The 20,412-nt window shown below is 34.0% G+C and overlaps 1 protein-coding gene and 1 non-coding gene across 4 annotated transcripts in view; one reads left to right on the top strand and one right to left on the bottom strand.

Moving 5' to 3' along the window:
* CTNNA3 (catenin alpha 3) overlaps positions 1–20,412 on the bottom strand; it is a 1,664,900-nt gene that overhangs the window by 480,847 nt on the left and 1,163,641 nt on the right. The window lies entirely within an intron of this gene.
* LOC134382882 (small nucleolar RNA U13) lies at positions 16,159–16,261 on the top strand. Its single transcript, XR_010024142.1, has one exon. It is a non-coding gene; the product is annotated as a small nucleolar RNA U13 (small nucleolar RNA).

The raw sequence follows: 20,412 nt of genomic DNA, 5'->3' as shown, positions 1-20,412 counted from the left end.
CTAAGCTCAATTAACAAAAGGTTAAGAACACATGAGAATCATTTTGAGGAATGTTTTTTAACTATACTCACTCTCCTCCCAAAGGAGGCCTGCATCCCCTTTGAGAAACGTCATTTAGAATAGGTAGCAGTCGTAACCCATTAGTGTGATGGAGAAGTAATGACTGAGACCCTTTGATCTTTCATTTCTTCATTTTTAGGTACTTTTCTTCACCACCACAATGAATGAGAATGGAATACAAAATACAAAATACTGTGGGGCTCTTGTGTCCATTGAAAGGTTTTTTTTTTCCTGGCCACTATTCATGTAATATACTTGTTCTACAAGCTTTCTTGTTGTCTGAGTTTCCAGTGTTCCAGGAAAATATCAAAATTTATATAAATTTGTTTTCTGTATCAATTTCCTAATCTTTAAAGCTGAAATTGTATGAAGAAAAGCCATTATAGTTATAATAATAAGCTAATCTTGAGTACTTGTATGTACAAGGCACTATTCATATACTATTATCTCCTTCCAAAGAACACAAAGAAATAATTACTGTTATTACCTTCATTCTTATCAAAGAAGCAGAGGCAAACAGTAATCAAGTAACCTGGTCCACGTTCAAATACTGATATTAAGTGGTAGAGCTAGGACTGAACTCAGAAGTTCGACTCAAGAGCTTTTGCTGTAAACCACTTCTTGATGCTGCTGCTCTAGTATAATTATGTCACTGTGAAAAATGGTATAGGTAAGTTTTCCAGGACTATTCTGTACATATTCTTCATAGCAAAAGTAGATTGTGTTGATATGTTTGCTTTCTTAAGTTTTAAAAGATTTCTGAACAAAATTTTCTTTTGAAGGATTTTATTTATCTAGAACTCATTAAATTGCCTTATTAAACAACTGTGAATTTTCTGTTTACAAGGCCCCTCTGATAGTCATAAGTGCCTGTCATCTCACTTTCCAAGAATATCAAACACCAGCTCACAGATTTATGTGATAGTGGAAAATACCCAATTACTTTCATCAGAATGCTTTCTCGAAAGTGCATGTATTCTAACCATATAGGAAATTTAAACAACTGCTTAAAGAAAACAGGAAAGGAAGATTTGAGTCAATTCATCCTTTTTATTATGTACTCTCAGTTCTACCCAAACCACATCTAAAAACCATATTTCAGTGACATTTACTACTACTTCACCACTTCAGTTTTAAAGCAGTCCATGTATGTATCAAGCAGATAGATCTGCTTCTATACAATATCAAATACTACAGGGAGAATACCTAGCCCTGATGATAGTAATAATAATAATTAAATTCTTCAACATTGCTGTTTTTAGATTACTCCAAATATTTGAATATTCCTTCTCTCTCTTAGTTCTTTAATTAGCTGTGGCTTTGATACCAGGCATATTTTATTTGAAGCTAAAAGACCACTCTAGCAACTTTTACTTATTTAAAAGTATTTTCACTGATTATTTTCAGTTCCATCCTAACACTTTCAAATTACTTTTTAAATCTCCATTTTGAACTAATTTCTCATTTTTCAAATGGCAGCCTTTTTTTCTTTTCTCCCTCAAATGTAAAATTATAGTTCATCCAATTATTTCTTGATAGAGTGTGTGTCATATTTTAATCACGAAATAAAAACTTCACCACATAACAGAGGGGACACTGAGATGATTCTCAATGGCACAGGGTCAGGTGAAAATTGTAAAGTGGACAAAGATTTTCTTTGGTATCCTTCTAGCTTTATCTCACTGTCTAATGTCCCTTCTTTCAACCCCCAAATTTTAATTGTTCTTAAGCTATCCAAAGTATCCTACTTAGGTCTGCCATAAAAGTCTTCTTGGTTTATAAATATTCCTCCTACTCTCCATTTATTATTATAATAATATTCTCACTCCTTAGTGCAAATGGCTTTGGCAATCAACATTTGGATTAAAGAAATTTAAACTAAAATGTCAATGACTGTAATTCATAAGTCTAACAAGTACATTAAACCTTTTAAAAGAACAGTGTGTAGTAACCTGGCTGAAAATGAATATATAATTTACAGACTAGAAAGAAGAGATATCTTTAACCAGATGTAGTGAATTGAATTATGTCCCCCCAAAACTCACTGAAGCTTGAATTGTGTCCCCCAAGTTTTATGTATTAGAAACTTAGCCCCCACTGTGACTGTTAAGAGGGTGGGAAATCCTATTATGGTAATTGAAAGGTGGAGCCTTGAAGAGGTGATTGGATTGTAGGACCCTGCAGTAGTGAATGGATTAAAAAAGATGGTCAGTGGCATGGTTCTGAGGGCTTTAAAAGAAGAGGAGAGTCTGTCTTTCTCTCTCTTTCTGCTCTCTCTGCTTCTACCAACTTGTAATGTGAGACCCCTGAGTCACTGTCACCACCACCAGATGTATTTTGGACTTCCCAGCCTCAGAAACTGTAAGCAATAAATGCCATTTTTCTTTATACATCACCCAGTTTCAGGTATTCTGTTATACCAACACAAATGGACTAATACGCCAGAGAGTTCTATTCCTTATCTATATGAGCTGGCCACAAGCACACATATTCTACTTACTTGACAGAATCCTGACACCTAAGTTGAACAAGAATATGTGAAATAACCTCAAAAAGCATTGGAAATGTTTTTTTTCTGCTCCAAAATAAAATTATGGTAATAATTCTGGAGTTATTCCATCAGCCTAATTGTTATTCTGTCAAGTCTACTTCTATTGACATTTTCTGGGTATTCTAGGTGTCTCTTATGTACCAAATAGTTAACTTGACTCTTAAAACATGGTTATTGAAGGTTGCTTCATATAAGAAATCCCTGAGAGAGTTTGAGTAATAATAAGAGTTCAAAGGAAAACTTTCTGGATTTGAGAATTTGTATTTCCCTAATTTGGCTTCATGCTCTTGGACCACCTACTATGCTTCCTTAATTCTCACCTCACCTCATCTGATCCTCTTCAATCTAAATTCTACACAGAATTTATTCACCATGATAGAAATATATTTTAAAATAAGACTAGGAATGAACCTGGGATTTTTCTTGGATCAGTAGTTACTGTGGGGAAACCAGGAAAGATAATATTATCATAAAAAAATGTATAGCTATACATACTAGTGCAGTGTGTTAGATATAAAATTTATCAAGTTTGATTCCATGAAATTTAACTTGAAAATGCTTTGAGAAATCCAGAACTTAAATTATATAGTTTTTGATTACAGTGAGACCATAACCGTATAATGGGTCACAAAGAGACATTTGGTTTATGTGTAAAACAGCAAAACAAAACTGAAGATTGACCTCCCATAACCAGGCACACCACACCAGTGCCTGAGGGCCTGCCTGAGGACCAGAGGCATGGAGAAGGGGACCAGACACACCCCACAACCAGGCACACTGCCAGCACCAAGGAGCTTGCCAAAAATTTCACCTCCATGTGGGTGGCCCACCACAGCCACCATGGTAACCATGGCTACCGTGAAAGCAGCTAGACACCATAATCACCAAGCAGATGGTCCACCAACCACTGGAGTGCACTGACACAAGGAGAGTCACCAGCAGAGATAAAGAAAGAAGAGGATGTCTCTCTCTACAAAGCCCATTCCAGAGTGACAGAAGAAGCACCTGCTCTGTGATAATATTGGGGGACCTGATCACACCTCTCAGCATTGGACAGATCATCTAGGCAACAAATTACCAGAGTAACAATTATTCTTTCAGAAGGAGAGAAGAAATCTAGGGTAATTAGAGGGGGGGGGGGTGGGGGGAAGGGGGAGAGATTGGACAAGGGGCATAAAGAATATTTACAATTTGTAACAATATATATGCTATTAATACTTATTTAATCAACATATCTCAATGCTGGACCCCCAAAATATGTATAATCAATTTTTATTTAATAAATAAAATAAATTTAAAAAAACAAAAAACAAAACTGACGATTGATCATTTTCTTTTAAAAATTGTAAAAGTTAGGTAAACACTATAAAACTTAAAAATATAGCATCTGAAACCAAGAACCTGATTATACATAATTAGATAGGTATTTCAGTGACCTCTTATTCTCTGTCTTCTCCTAAGGAAACCCTCATAGAGTGCTTGGATACTGCTAGTTCTGCCCTTGGAAACCTCCATCATCAGGACTCACCAAGTGCCCTTGACCTTTCCCACTTCTCACCACAAGCTATGTTTTCTACTCTTTCAGTAGCCTGGCTTGCTCTGTGCTATTCTGATTAATAATCTATGCTACTGAATGTTCTAATTACAAGTTGCTGCAGTCAGGACTATTGAGGAAAGATTTCTAAGCAATTAAATACATTTAAGGATGACTCTACTGCAAAAATCAGATCAAAAAGATAAAACAGTCAGCCTTGGCCTTGGGAAAAACCTCGGTGAAAATAATTACCATTCAGGTGAAGTCAAGATCCCAGACCAGCTTGCTTTTCACAGAATAGTTTTTCTTTAGATAAGGCCACTCTCCTCTTTCCAGCACTTCCAACATTCTTTAGGTACCTACTCAAGCCTAGCTCTAGGAAAACCAGAGAACTTTTATTTGGTTAACCTTGCAACCCAGTACCAAATCAAGAGTATGCTAGTTCCACTAGGGCCGATAATAGGCCCTAGTGCTAGCACATGAGGCTTCTGGGCCTTGGCCTCATGCCCTGTCTAGCACAATTGCCCCTCTAGAATGGGGTCTACCTCTGATCCACAGAACTTGGGCTGAGACAATTCTGTGTACTGAACAGCCATCCTGCTGGCCTGTTCCTCTGCCTCTCCACATATTACCTGCACTTGGGTTCAATGTCAATATGTTTCCCCTGCCTTCTAGAATAATCACTAATAATCCTTTTCAGGATCCTGTCACAGATCATTTGCCCAGATTTTCGTCTTTTGCCTACTTCTACCATCACCAGATACCCCATTCCATCTGCCAGAGAGCCACTACTTGCATCTGGAAGGTACACTGTATTTCTAAGATGTTTTCTTACCCTGGTGTTGGTCTTAAAATGCCTGCGTTTCCCAAGACTTACTCCATCAGTGAGCATTTGAAACTAGTGGGACTCTAAGATCAGTGAGCCTCATTTTATCCAAGAGTGTAGAGGTGTGAGGGGTGAGGTAAATCACCCAAGATGGCAAAGTTCACAACTGGCAGATCTGTGATTAGAAGCCCAGGCTCACCACTTCCAGAGTTTGGGCTCTTTTCACTACACAATTCTGACAGCCTCAGGACAGCCAGATGTCATGCCTTTATTCAACTAAAATCATGCCAGGGGGTTATAAGAAACAACATGTTGACTTGTCTGACTGTGGAGTGGGAATAGGGTATTAATTTGAATTTCCTATTTTATAGGGTATGTGTGTGACCTTAAACAGATATTTAGCTTCTCTCGGTTTCCATTTCTTCTACACTCAGTCTGCAAATAATGATGTCATATTTGCAAACAATGTTTGAAAATTAAGAGAGATATGTTAACATACCTAATTTTTTTTTCTTACGTAAAGTAGGCCTTCTCTAAATAATGTGTCCCTCGTTCCTAAGTCCTTCTTAACATCTTGAATAAAATCACTGATTTTTAAAAATAGACCAGCATAATAAGCAAAATAATGTTAAACAAATTATGTACATATAAGACTACATTCTCTAAATGTTTATTGCAAAGGCAGTGTTGAGCATATTCCTTTAACTTATTTTGATTTTGTGCTTTTCTCTGATTTTTTTTTTTTTGTGGTACATCAAAACTCTAACACTTATAAGCAAATTAAGTTTGTATCATTATTATACTTATTACAGAATTATCCTTAAAAACTCTTTCGAACATAGTAATTATAAGTGTGATAATTATAAGTGGATCAATTTTTACATAAATACAAAATTCATAAATTCATTTCACAAATATTTACAAGATTTACCATTAGATAGAAATAATGTGGGTGCTTGAGAGAGAGTGCTGAACAAGAAAGACACAGTTCCTAACCTGAGAAAGCCGACATTCTATTACAGAATAATGACAAAATACCAGGGAGCAGGTAAGTACTATAATTTCAGATGGTGATAAATACTGTCAAGAAAATAAAGCCAGGTGAGTGACTGGAGATAAATATGGGAGAGGTACAGTTTTAGACGGGGTGGATCTTAGATTGGTTCTTGGAAACAGATTCTTACATGAAGAACTACATGCAGATTTGTTGAGGGAATTCTCCCAAGAGACACCCACCTAGAAGGTAATGAAGAAGGCAGAGTTGTGCAAAAGAAGCTGACCCACTGAGCCTTCAAATAAAACTCTGAGGAGCCCTGCAAGAATTCTCCAAAACTGAGGCAAGGAGAAAATATACCATCACATCAGCCAGTCACTGACAACACACACCACTTGGATGGTAACATAACATGGGCAAGGATGCTTCGTAGGGTGAAATTGTGGATCTAAGTACAAGAGTAATTATAGTGAAAGCTTACAAAATCTAAGCTGAGTAAGAGAAGAAACAAAGACCTGACAGATAAAAGAAAACATGTATTGGATGTCCCAATATGATAAAAACTAATTTGACATAAAGTGTTGGAGAATATGTGATTGGGAAGATAAGTAAGTGGTGGGAAAAAAGATGGATCTTTAAATAAAGATTTTAAAGGAATCACATTTATTGGTAATCATGACCATAGACAGGTGACTATGATAATGCTAAAGACTAAGATTATAAGAAATGAAAAAGCCATGAGATTGAGAGGCCGGTGTATTAGACAGATCATCTGAACCAACATGAGTCACACAGAAAGGCAGCTAAAAAGCAGGAGGGAAAAGCAGAGATCCAGATAGTAATTTTTGTTTAACATGAACCAGTATCTTGTTTCATTGTTCATAGAACATTATTTGGTAAAACTTGAGAAAAAGAATTCTATTACTAAATAGTTTAGGAAACACTTAGGTTAAAGAAAGTGAAATAGAAATAATAACTCTAGGATTTCTTGAAGTATTTAATACATTAATTTCATTTTAAATATTCAAAAGAGAGGTAAAGTATATTGAGTTTCCCAAACTTTTCAGTGCTTCTATCATGGGACCAGCAATACAAGGAACCTAGTGAGGAAATACTAATCAATACTCAGAGCAATAGGTCACCCAAGTCTTGAGAATATGATAAAAATTTTGAGTACTCTCCCTTGAAAATGCACACATATTGCACACAGTTTCATATAGTTCATACAAATTGTGAGGCTTACCCTTGGAGCCTAGGTCACAAACTTCCACTCGCTCTGTACTTGCTACTAATGTGTGGTCCAGGGACCAGCACCATCAATATCACTTGAGTGCTTGTTTGATGTATCTGCAATACATCAGCAGAACATCATGTCCCTCCCCAGATTTACTGGATCAGACTCTACATTTTTAAAAGATCCCCAGGTGATTTGTGTCACAATTAAGTTTGAAAAGCCCTGTTCTAGAAGGTCACATAGTTAATTTCCACACTCAATAAAAAGAAAAAAACATGTTATATAGCTAGACAATTACTATAATTTTAAACCTTGTTCTGAATTTCCCCCCAAATTTTTACACTCACACTGGCCTTAAGAAATAGGTGGGAATTAACTCCTTTAATATTTTGTCACTTTTATAAACCAAATAATGGTATGATGATATTAACTATTAACTATATTAAATATCTGGCTGGTGCAAGTAATAGAGCTTGAAAAAACATCCTCTTGTATCTTAATACCACTAATACATGATTTACAAAGGCATAGAAATGTAATCTCAGGAGTCTTCATATTTCCTTAAAAGATTAAACAGCCATGTCAATCCATTATCTAGAAGGTTAGACATAAATGTCAGCTCCTGGGTGTCCCGTAACAGAGAGTGCCAATAGGTAATAACGGAGAGAATACAAAGGCTTTCCTTGAGAGATTTATTTCTGATCACAATTTCCCACGTACAGATACCCACAATCAACAATAGGCACCACTTTATCTGCCCAAAACAAAATTTTATAATATGAAATGGAGAGACATAGAAAAGAACGTGGCAAGATAGTCCCTGTGCACTAAATCTTCACAGCTAAATTCTGCCATTTGATATAATCAGTCTATCCCTTCTTTCCCTGAAGCTATCCCATTTAAGAAAAAGACTAGTAATTCTTTTATTTTCCTAAACTGTTCCACTTCTTTTGTTTGTTTATTGACGAAACAAAAGGATTATCAAAGCATTTAAATATATAAGTATCTTCAAAACAAATGCTGCAGTCAGGCAATTTAGTTTAAAATGGGCTTTAAAATTCATACAGCTTCATGATAAATGTGATATGGATATGAGAAAAAATGAGTTCAGAAATACAAAGTTGAAATGAACCCTGCTGGTTCCAATTCTTTGTAGAAGTAAGTGGGGCATGGATTGTATTTTTTCAAAATGGAATTTCTACAGATTGCCATTTCTGGGGCCCTGACATCATGCAGTCTATAAACAAACCATTCAATATTGACACTCTTCAACTGATCTTTAGAGGTGAACATTACACAAATATATTCTTTATTTTATAGTCCTCAAAGTTTTTATGTTAGTAATTTATTCCGCTTTAGTTATAGTGAGTGACTTTTGCAGCAGTTTTATTTTTAATGCTGGCCACAAATTGCTCAAAATGAAACTGATAAGAACACTTGAAAATATTTATTACTATTCTCCAGTTAACTCTTGATAAATGAAATAGGTCCAGTTTATTAAAGATGGCTCATTAAATCTATTCTCTATCATTTAATTTAAGTTTTCTCTAAGACAATTGCACTTTCTCTTACTCACAATAGAAGAGTATACTCACATAAGATTCTCAAATCAAAGCTTGGTGTTGGGAAAATAGAATGGTTTGGTCAGGACCCTCAACTTGGGTCTGGTTGGGTGCAGTTCAGCACATCCTTTGTAAGCAAATTGTGTATATGTGGAGTTAGTGCATATGCATGCCAATGTATCTTTTAGTTTTGTTGCTATTCTTGTGTTCTTCAGAGTTTGTGAAGCAGGCTGGCTGACTACTGCCTCTGGTGGCTGTGCTCCACATGGCCATGCTTTTGAACCTATGGCTTCCAAGGACCTGTTTGCTGGTTACCTAGCTTAAAGACCTGGGTCACCAGGTGACCCAGCCTGGTATGTGAGTGGTCTGGTGACCCAACCTGGCATGTGAAGGGTTTGTGACCCAGTCTGTGAATGGGCTTGAGGAGTCTGTGAGCCCCAGACACAGCCCTAGCTTGACAATTGGCCCATTCGGTAGAGGATTATTGGCAGGTAACAAAGCCCGACAACTGGTGTAGTAGTGTAGCTTTACAATTGGCGTCACAAACAGGATTAAGAGCTTGACAATTGGTGATGTTGGCAGGATTCCAAGCCAGAGCCAGAGCACTACACTTGGTCAGTTCCTAACAAAAGAATATTAATATTTTCTCTTTCATGTAGGCCTAATTAGTATACATCATTTATGTTCCGTTTGATTTTTTTCTGGTGGCTAGCAGATGCAGGGACCCTAACTCTTGACCTTGGTGTCATAACACCATGCTCTAATATTTTTGTTATTTTAATTTTTTTTTTCAAAAATGAGAAGCTGTTTCTCTACTGTTGATAGGCCCTTTTACAGGGAATTGTATCTACTACCTCTTCTGGTATGCATCTTTAGGGTGCATTGGTTCCAGAGAAATGCTGTAATTATTTTTTACCATTGCACATATCTCTTTGCTTTTTTCCAAGTCACTTAATCTAGTCGCAGAACTGCTGCTGTAATTTCAGAAAGATTCATTTCTTACTACATCCAGTAGCGGTTTTAGAGCCCTGTACCCAATTCTCATTCTTTCCGGCACGAAAATTCTGGGACTACTAGGCTTTTAAGAAATATAACTGTTTTTAAAAATAATAATTCTACTTGGTCATAATGTTCAAAAGTTTAAGAAACTTTTAAATATGCTGCCAGTAGGAGTGGGGGCAATCAGCTTTCTATCTCATGAATATTCGAAATAAATAAATAAATAAATAATATATATATAAATAATAAAAATAATAATATGCTGCCAGATTAGATTTGCTTTAATTTTTTTAGGACTTCATATTGCCTATATGTTTATATGTGAAATTAGTCTATAATGTTTTTTCTTCCTGACTGCTATACATGTTAAAATTATACTAACAAATTTAATGATGTGGCTTACATCTATATTTAATATTGAAATAATTATTAAAAAATGGGAATAATATGTTCTTTGAATGTTTGGTAGAGTTTCCTTGGGAAAAACATCTAGGTCTGGTATCTTTTGCCAGGGGCAAAGGTGGAAGAGTTAATGTTTGACTATTACCAGTTCAATTTCTTGAAAATTGTCAACTTACTCAGGATTCCTATTTTACTCAAGTCTATTTTGGAATTCTATTTTATTTCATGAGAATTGTCAATTTTCTCTAACTTTTCAAATGTATTGAAGTTGCATTCCTTAAAGTTTTCATAGTATTTGCAAATGATATTTATGCTCTGATCTACACTATGATTCCCCTTCACAGTTAAATAGTCCCTGCTCTTTTCAAAAACAAAACAAAACAAAACCTTATTCACTTCTGCAAGTACATTGTTTCTTTTACTAAACTTCCCAAGAACCAGCTTTAAATACTCCATGTATTTTTGTTTATTTTCTCTTAATTTCTCCTCTACTCTTTATTTTTTCATTCTTCTACTTTTTTTTCGTTGTTCTTTACACAGTTTCCAGAGATAAATACTTAAATAACTTTCCCCCTTATTTTAGTTTTAAATAAATAAGTTTAACACTATAATTTTCACAGTTAATACAGATTTAGATGGATTCCTCAGACTCATTTTCCCTCAGACTTATATATTTCTTACTCTCCATCATGAGTTTCTCTTTAACCTGTTAGATATTTAGGAATAAGTTTCTCTGTTTTTAAACATATTTTTCTTCATGTTTTAGTCCGTTTTATGTTGCTGTAACAGATTACCTGAGACTGGGTGAATTATAAAGAAGAGAGGTTTATTTGGCTTATGATTCTAGGACAGCTGCATCTGGCATGGGCCTCAGGCTGCTTCTACTCATGGCGGAAAGTTGCAGGCAGCTGGTGGGTACAAGCAGGTCACATGGCGAGAGGAAGCAAGAGAGAGGAAGCAAGAGAGAGATAGAAGGTACCAGGGTCTTTTTAAGCAATGAGCTCTCACGGGAACTAATAAAGTGAGAACTCACTCATTGATCCCACCTCCCCCAGGGAGAGCATTAATCTATTCATGAGGGATCTGCCCCCATGACCCAATCCGTTTCCAGCACTGCCACATTGGAGATCAAATTTCCACATGAGTTTTGGAGGGGATGACACATCCAAACTCCATCACTTCATTTTTATTGCTGATATCTAATTCAGTCACACTGTGGTGCGGTAATGGAGTTTATACTGAACTGATTCTTTGGAAATAGATACTTTCTTTTGCAATGTAATAAGTGGCCAACTTTCATAACACTCTATGTGTTTGAAAAGAAGATATGTTCTGTTTGCTACAGGGGTATTAATCAAGGCTTTGAGATGACTTGTTCAAGTCTTATGTCCTTTTCAAAATTTTTGACTGTTTGAACTTTCCATTTCTGATAGTAGCTTATTAAAATATCCCATCAGAAATAAAATAAAAATATCCTATCATGAGTTTGAACTTATCTATTTCTCCCTATGATTTTGTTTTGCTTTATCTGTTCTGAAAGCTGTCTACAAATACTCAGTGTTATATTCTTTATAGATTGTTCTTTTTGGATAATGTATTATTCTCTTTAAAAAAAATCCTTATAGATTTTTTTCTTAAATTCTCTTGCCTGAAATTAATATTTTGACATAAGGTTTAATATTTGCCTACCATATCTATATTTAATTTTTCTCTGTCTTTTTTAAGGTATTGTCTTTATGAGAGTAGCAGTTTGTTTTTTAATCAAATATAATAATGTTGGCTTCTATTAGGAAGCCTTAATCAATTTACAATTATCAATAATATTCAGACTGATTTTGGGTTTCTGCTTAGTCTTATTTGGGGTTTCTGCTTAGTATGCCTTTTATTTTTTATTTCTGGGGTTGTGGTGTTGTTATTCCCATTTTCTGCTTTCTTTGAGTGATTTTCACGTGCTCTTTTTTCCTTCAACTAATTGTGTATATCTGAAATGCATTTCTAGTTTTTCAGTGTTCACCCTTATGGGTTTTTTTTTTTTTTTTTTTTTTTTTTTGGCAGCTGGCTGGTGTGGGGATACGACCTTGTTGTTATCAGCACTGCACTCTAACAAACTGAGCTAACTGGCCAGCCCATACCTTTCCATTTTTAATGAACACAGTTATTGTACACACATTCACACACACATATAATCTCTATCAGAGATTAAAGTTTAACCCCTACCTAGCTACTAAATAAGACAAGAATCTTAGCATATTTAAACTACTCATTGAGACTCCTCCTCCCATCTTCCAAGCTCTTTTCTTCAGAATTTCAGTTACACCTGTTTTTTTATATAAATTTTTACCAAAGTATAATGTATATAAACAGGGTGTATATCTCAAAGCTGTACAGCTCTATGAATTTTCACAAATCAAACACACATATGTAAACAGCACCCAGATTAAGAACACAGAACATTACCACCTCCCCAGAAGTCCCCCTTGTGTTCCCTTCATGGACATACTGAGACCTCCACATCCTGACTTTTACCAGCACAGAATTTTTTATTGTCATTTTGTACTTTATATGAGTGAATCAGTTACAATGGATTTTTTCTGTCTTCTTTATTCAACATTATGTTTTTTAAGAATAATCGATATTGTATGAATGGTGTTTTATTCATTTTTATTATTTTGTAGTATTTCATTGTATAAATTGCATGGCAGTTTACTTATTAATTCAATTGTTGATGAATATTTACTACTTAGAGCTATTATGGTAATTTCCACATTTTTTCTATTTCCTACTTTTGGCTAGTACATTGTCTTTTGGAGAACACACACACACACACACACACACACACACACACACACACACACTTCTATTGGGTATAAACCTAGGAATAGAACACTGTTTCATAAGGTACTCACATATTAACTTTTAATTATACTGCTAGCATGTTTTCCACTTTAGCCTGTTTTTTAAAAAATAAAACTATAGGTTTATTTAAAGCCAGTAGCTAAATATATTGGCCAATACATTTTTAAATTACCTTGCTTTCAAATCTTTTTGCTGAAGAAACGTACTTAATAAACATTTGTGGATTGTAAACTCAGTTTTTGAATATTTGAAAATGTTTCTTTTTTGCCTTTACTCTTGAAGTATAGCTTAGCATACATACATACAATTTACCTTAGCTTGTATAAAACTATAGGCTAACAGTTTATTTCATACAAAATCTTTAAGACATTATTCCTTTTAATCACTTTGTTGTTAAGAAATCTTTTTTTATCTTCCCATGCAAGCAATCTGTTTTCCTTTTGGGTAGTTTTCAGAATTGTATCTTACCATCAACTCCATTGTTTTTTTCCATAGTGTGACCAGTTAAGGATTGTGTTTATTTATTCTATTTGGCTCTCAGTATGGGCTTTCAATTTGAATAATCACCCCTGGCTGGCTACAACAAGGGCTACTGAAAGGCTAATGTCTCAAATCCTGCCCACAGTGCCAATTGTCTAGCTCTTAATCCTGTTCGTGATGCCAATTGTAAGGCTAGGCAACCATGCTAATTGTTGGGCTCTTTTACCTGCCGGTAATCCTGCACCTACTGGGCTGATGGTTGAGCTAGGGCTGGGTCTGGAGCTCCCAGACCCCTCAAGCCCATTCACAGACTGGGTCACAAACCCTTCATATGCCAGGCTGGATTACCAGACCCCTCCATGGCAGGCTGGGTCACCAGACCCCTTCATGCAGGTCTCTGAGCTAGGCAACCAGCTACACAGTCCTTGGAAGCTGCAGGTCTGCAAAAACATGGCCACGCAGGGTGGTTGCTCGAGACAGTAAAACACCAGCCAAAGCGGCGCAGTGCGGCTGCACTCACTCCACCCATACACACACAATGTTTACGGAACCGCCTCTATTCGGCCCTGAGGTGGGGGGAGCCTGACCAAATTGTTCCATTTTCCCAACAACCCCATTCTTCAGTTCTATAAAACTTTCAGCCATATGTCTTCTGCTAAATTCTTTGTTTTTCTTTGTGGGACTCCTATGAGATGTGTTGGAATTTCTCAATCTCTTCTCCATATCTTTTATTTTTTCTTATGTATTTTATATCTGTTTTATCTCTTCATGCTGCATTTTTCATGAATTCCTCATTTCTGTCATTCAAGACACTAATACTCTTTGTGCTATTTTTTCACTTAAATAAACTTTGTCTTTTTTTTTTTTTTAATTTTAACTTTTTTAGTGGTATTCTTATTCTCTCAGAGGCCCCCTTGTCAATCTAGATTTTTGTTGTTTGTTTTTCTATCCAGGACTGTGAGATTTAAAAGCTGTAGCTTTTAAATTGCATGCACTATGCTTTGCTCCAATTTTCTTCCATAACTAGAAAAGCTTTGAATCATAAGGGTAAAAAGGATGCTCCATCCTGAGGCCCAGCCTGCCCTTGGCTTCAGTTCTCTCTCACTGCTATGTATTTCTTTTTAGTTTCTGATGCACAAAGTTATTTATCTTGATTTTCATCCTTGCTACCTAGCATTTTCTTTTAATCCTTTATTGTTGTATTTTCAGTATAAATTCATAATGCCATCTTGGCTTACATCCCTTTAATTGTATTTGTATTTTCTACTAGCCCGCCCTGAAGCTCCCTTAGGGCTGGAACAGTCTTATTAATCTTCATATGCCAGTGTCTGCATACTTTGAACTTATACAGGTATTCCATAAAGGTTTAGATAAATAAATTTTAGCAATATGTATAATGTGTTTATTTAACTAGAGGAAATATACCCACTTTTCTATTGGCAATATGGAAGCTTGAAGGGAATTGCTATAGTTTTACTATTGTAAACAGAGGTAAAGCAACAATAAGCCATTTCAGCAATTTCTTAATATCTGCACCATGACAAACAATATACTTCATGTAATTTTGAATATTCTGAATTTTTTCTTAATATCTAAGTCTATTTTGACTAATTTAATGTATGTCTGGCCACACACTAGAATTTAGTCTCAAGAAATGTGTGTTGATTGAAGCTTAACCTTAAATAATTCTAGCTTAATAAAGCTGCAATGCTATAAATCTTGACATAAATTAATCTATAGTGATGTTGCCGGATAAGAAAGTGAAATCCTAAGCTTTACAAAGGAGTCTTATACAAGGAAAATCCTCTAAATCCTCTTTGGCTGATTGAATTTCTCCTTTAACGTATCCTTAGGTAAATAGTGAATGACATGAACAGTTGTATTTTATTTAAATGTAAATTGTTATTTTTAAAAAGAGGATTTTTCTCCCTGTGAGATAAAACTTTCATTATCTCTAAGATCACATTTCTGGAATTAAGAAATACATGAGACCAATTTCAGAAATCACATAATCACTCCCATCTATACACTTTTTTTTCTAAGTGCTGCCATAAATTCTCAGCTATATATGACTTAGGAAAGTACAATAGATTATGTATTTCACATAATGACATTTCCTAACAATTTCATTTAAAGCATAGTTTCATGTTAAATAAGGAGTATTTGTTTGAAATACTAAAATCATTATGTGCATTTTTAATGTTAAGTAGTATGCCACATTCAAGTGTAGGTTCTTTGAGTACAGACACTTGTTTTCCACGGGTTCCATGAATTTCTTGCTCAATGTTACATTTTGCTTGGTAACTTCACAAACATCTTTATAAAGAAATGAAAGCATTATTTATTTTGATAATAATAGAAATTCATTTTATGCCTAAATATCTAATTTAAGGGGACTATACCACTACTACTACTAGTACTACTACTCCTACTGGCTAATATTTTCTGAGAATCTACTATATGCTGAGAACTGTTTTAAGCATTTAGTGATTCCATTTAATCCTACCAAGGCCTCTATGATGTAAACACTATTATGGTTCCCATTTTAGAAATGAAATATCTGTAACACAGGTAATAAGCTGTTACCCAGCTAATAAGTGGTAAAGCCAGGATTCCAACCCGGGTGGTCTCACACCAGAGCTTTCTGGACTATGTTACCGATCCTTTTGTGGTTCATATGGTGATGATTAGGTATTCACTCTATTGTGTGAAAGGTGCCTCCTTCAAACCTTGTTATAACATCGGGATATTACCCATCTGATGTGGGGGGTAAAAAAAGTAAATTGTAACATAAAAAAATATTTCTAGTATACAATTATTATGTTAATAAGAGTGGTGTATGTTTTTTACTATAATGGATATACTCTAATTATAACTTTATGAAATACGTCCACAAGAAAAATACAATAAAAAATATGCCAAAATAGTTTTGCTCGTATTTGGATAGTGAAATTATGAATGAACATTTTCTAATCTCTTTTTTATTTATAATATTTCTATCATTAAAACAATTATTGCATGAATAACAAGAAAAAAAATAACTGGTAGGTTGCCATGATAAAAAGTAGAGGATTTGAAATTGTAATCAGTAATTTCATAGAGTGTAGTAATTTCCTAAGTAGTGCGATATAGTGGCTACAGTATGCATATTTCTGTAGACTTTGGTTTTCAGATTCTATGACTTAGAATCTCAAAGATATTTTATAATCAATAAAATAACTAACCAAATTAAAAATGAATCAAATAAAAATTACAATGTAACTTTTTGTACAATATATATGTTGAACATTAGATCTAGCATAATGGGCTACCTTAGAAGATTATCTGGCTAATAAACCAAAATAATGTATGACTAGTTTAAATTAGATCACTCAAGAAAAATTAAGAATCATAAATGGAAGGCTAATTTTCTGCTCAACAATAATGGAGTTCATTTGGCTAATATATTACAGTGGGTTATGAAGGAATATTAGAACGTGTATAAAACCTGGTTACACAATATTGATAAATAATATACAGTTTTATAAAAATAGAGACTGATCAATACCTCAAAAAATCTGTATTAGAATTGAAACAAGAATGAATATTTTTGCCATTAAATCACAAAGCCTCTTATTTTATTCCTATAAGAGCAAATGAAAGTATAATTGAATATCACAATCCATATGACCTCAGTCGAGCTTCTTAATCTCTCAGAACCAGGCTTTGTTATCAATTTCTCATATGGATATCATTTTGATTTTTTTCCAGATTTGGCTAGTAAAACAATATTCCAATAAATATTATTGCCCATATATCTTTTGCAATTCAATATCATGTAGCTTCCTGTCTAATATGGGAAAGGCTAAAATTACAATGTAACAATTGCTAGGAAAGAGAGATAAAAATGTTATGACAGGTTGACCTATTCAGGTCTGGGAAGTTATGTCCCTGAGGAAATAACGGGAAAGCTAAAATTTAGAAAATATTTTAAGCTTTCAGAAATGCTGGAGAAAAGGGAAAGAAAGGCCATTTTTATAAACTTAGCTAGATAAAATTAATAAAGTTATATTATCAATTTATTTTAAACTAGATTTGCAAATAAGCAGTATTTTTAAACAATAGTTTCAATCTTTAAACAAAGATTCAATAATTGAGAACTCCTTTAACTCGTTATTTTCTAGTGAATTACATAATGCAAATATTTGTAAAGGACAGATTGCTTTTAGAAACTCTAATCTTGAACTCAATTTTTCTTTGTTTACCATTTTGCAGACATATCCAGTGTATGCTTTAGAAAAATTTAAAACACTGTGTGCGAAGTTTCAATGTGCATGTAATTGGGAATAGATAACATTTGGTTGGAAAGCAATTTAATTTATATGAAGAGTAGATTCATAGTCATTTATTTGCCAAATTATAATTCAGACTATACTTCTGATATCTGGAGATCCTTTGTAAAGCAAAATATAACATAAAGGTTTAGATTTGTTTAATGCTACCTAAAATAGAAACATTTGACAGAAAAAAATGATATTTACTTCAATTCCTTCCATAGTTATTTACACTGAAACTATGGTAATACTACATAATTATTAGGAATACAGTGTTTGAAGAAGTGTATTATCTGGGTTATGTTTTGTTTTTATTTACTAAAGGTCTTCCAAAGCTCTTGTTCCCAACTTTTAAAATAAAGCCACATAAAAGCTTTTCAATTAAATAACCATAAAAGTATTTCACAGCAATTCAAATAACTTGACATTTACTTCACAAACCTGAAGGCTAAATTTTACATAATAGATTAGGACATAAAACGGATTTGCTTATAGGAAATAAACTTTTTTCCTTATTCTGTTTGCACCAAAGGAAAAAAGTTTGAATTAATGAATAGAAAAGAAAAAAAGCCTCATTCTTCTGCTTCCTCAACACACTGTGAATGAAAGACAACTAAAATGAAACTTTAACTAATGTTCTTTTGATCTACTCTCATTTAATCTGCTTTTATATTCTTCAGATTTGGCAGAACCCACAATAATCAGATGAGTTTGGCTAACAGTATATGCATATATGTCTCTTTCTTGTTATGGAAGATTTACTAGTTCACATTTTTTTTAAAAAGTTTAGAATGAGAGATTTCAGTCATTAGAAAGTAATGGAGGTATAATGATACCCATTGGAATAATTATGTAAAAACAAATTTAAAAATCCTGGAAAATATATGCCTAATAAAATGTGAATGCCTAATTAAATGAGGAAAAAAAAATGCCTAGTTATATGAGAGTCAAGAGAAATAAATTAGAGGAGATTAAAGGTGCTCTGTAGTTGTATCTACAAGCTATGTTAAATTCAGTGAAAACTGCATTGGATATTTTTTGGTCTTAGTGCTGACTGGAAATCTACAGTGTATATAAACACCAACCAATAAAGAAACAAGAGTAGAGAAGAGTGTGGGAACCAACACATTGTGAATACCACAGGCACCATGCTGGGCTCTTAACTATAGACCCTGTGACATGGAAAAAACAATATAAAATATAATTGGCATTTTGTTTCATTTGTTAGGTTTTTGTCATTTTAACAATTGAAATTAAAAGTAATTTTTTATGGTTATAGTTTTATCCTAATAAATAATGTTAAGTAAAAGATTTCAAATGAATGCCTTTGGAAAGCTTTTTCTATTCCAGGAAAGGCTGTAATTTTTTGGCTTGTACAAATTATTACCTTCGGCAAAAGGCAGTAACTATTGCATTACCAAAAGGCATTTATCCAGAACATCTAGATTCCAGAGAATACCATCATTTTAGGAAAATCATTTAATGACTTAGAGTCTGGCAATACATCTTTTAAAATAATACCATATACTAAAAAGAGTATGATCTGCTATTTTTGTAGCAAGAATGCATGCACTTTTTGATCCTCTTCTATATGAAAATGCACATACCTGAGTTGATAATTGACACTAAAAACATTAAAAACCCTAACTTCATAATGGCTTTTATTGATGAATAGAAGATAGTATTGGCTTTGATTACCATACTTCCTACCAGGGAATAAAATTATCTTTTCCTCCATTGTAGGTCTTACTGTAAGATCACACTATTTTTTTTTTTTTTGAGGTAATTGTTGCGATAAGTTGGGTTTTTTTAATTAAAAAAATAACCATCAAAAAGTGAAACCTTTTCCCACTCCCAAGTTCCATTCTGCAATTCAGAGAATAAAGAAAGCAGTTAACAGCCCCACTTAACCCAGATAATTGTATACAAGATGTCAGCCAAACATCTTAAAAGGATAAGCCATTTTCAGAAACTCATGCAATTTAAATTTATTTTCTCATTTTCTATTTTGCAGTTATACTTAATGCATATGCTAGAAGATTTTTGGTATTTTTTTCTAGGAAATAAAAATACTTCATTTGGCATACTAATATAAATACAGCTTACATAAACAACCTGTAAATTGAAAGTGAATCTAATCTGTATAAAGAACAGTTTGTTCTCCTATGTCCCCTGTAATATTGTAAGGCTTTTGACCTCACTTTATTCGATTAATGTTAAGGGGCCACCAGACTGTAGAACACTAAGAATTTTATACTTTAGCTTTTTCAGAAATAAAGTGATAGACATTCATTTTACAGAGAATGAACAGATAAGGATATCAGGAAACATTTAGAATACAGCAAACAATTGTATGTTGCAACAGGTAAGAAAATGTTCCCTAGAATATTTACATTTAAAAGCAAAATCTTGTCCTGTTGTTATCACCTCTCAAAGTAGAAATAGCAACAGAAGAAAAAATGTCATGCTTCAGATCCTGTTGTAATATTTAAAATGCTGCCTTATTTCCTTACAAGCTAGACAAGTTACTTTGCTCAAAATTAATCATTCCTTCTTTTTCAAGCGACTGTTTCTGAAATAGACTGTTAAAGGTTTCTAATT

This window comes from Cynocephalus volans, chromosome 7 (genome assembly GCF_027409185.1).
Source record: "Cynocephalus volans isolate mCynVol1 chromosome 7, mCynVol1.pri, whole genome shotgun sequence".
In the NCBI taxonomy this organism is placed as follows: Eukaryota; Metazoa; Chordata; class Mammalia; order Dermoptera; family Cynocephalidae; genus Cynocephalus; species Cynocephalus volans.
This window is presented reverse-complemented; position numbering and strand designations above follow the sequence as displayed.